We start from the raw sequence: 923 nt of genomic DNA on the forward strand, positions 1-923 counted from the left end.
GTGAGAAAGATGAGGCTTTCTGCTCCCATAAAGATTTATAGCCTCAGAAACCCCATACAGGGTCGCTATGGGTCAGAATCGACCTCATGACACAAAACCACCACCGCCACCAAGTGTTTTATAGTACTTTAGTTAAAGAGTTTTGTTTAAAAAGAAATTTATTTTACAGGTTTCTCAAAGCCTCTATTTTACAGTCTGGAAGTCAAAAGCTATCAAATTCTCAATAAAGTTTTGAAGGCAGCTACTTTTTAGTTAAATAAGGAGCTCTGGTAGTGTAGTGGTTACAAATCGGGATACTAATCTCACAGTCAGCAGTTCGAAACTACCAACTGTTCCGTGGGAGAAAGATGAGGCTTTCTGCTCCCGTAAAGATGTACAGCCTCAGAAACCCTGCACTGGGTTACTGAGTCAGAACTGATTCCATGGCACATAACAACAACAACATTTTAGTTCAATATTCCCTATGAAACTACTTCTACATGATGAATCCCTATTTTTAATCTAGTTAAGAATTTTAACCTGTTAAAATTTAACTTTTACCCAGCCCTCCCTTTTAGGTAAAATTTTTGATAAATGTTGTAACTCATGCCACAAATCTAGATCATCTGAAAACAAATGCTCGAAAGTCCTCATAGCTTAAACCAGATTAAGACTAGAGAGAAAAGAAAAGAAAAAAAAAATAAACTTTAGCTTTGTTTCAACTGCTAACCCATCTAAAAGAATTACCTACTACTTAAAAAATTAACTATCTTAAATAATGATGAGCACTTCATAATTGAGCTCTGGTGTGGCAATTTAGGGAATGCACTGAAATGTAGGCAGTTCAAACCTACCACTCACTTACTCTCAGAAATCCTATAAGGCTGTGGATAAGAACCGATTTGGCAGCACAAAACAACAACTTTATAATTAGTGCATCTTTT

At 36.1% G+C, this 923-nt stretch overlaps 1 protein-coding gene across 1 annotated transcript in view; it reads right to left on the reverse strand.

The window, feature by feature from the left end:
• The window catches only part of CTAGE5 (CTAGE family, member 5), a 94,834-nt gene that overhangs the window by 38,538 nt on the left and 55,373 nt on the right, over window positions 1-923 (reverse strand). The window lies entirely within an intron of this gene.

This window comes from Chrysochloris asiatica, unplaced genomic scaffold (genome assembly GCF_000296735.1).
Source record: "Chrysochloris asiatica unplaced genomic scaffold, ChrAsi1.0 scaffold00017, whole genome shotgun sequence".
NCBI lineage: Eukaryota > Metazoa > Chordata > Mammalia > Afrosoricida > Chrysochloridae > Chrysochloris > Chrysochloris asiatica.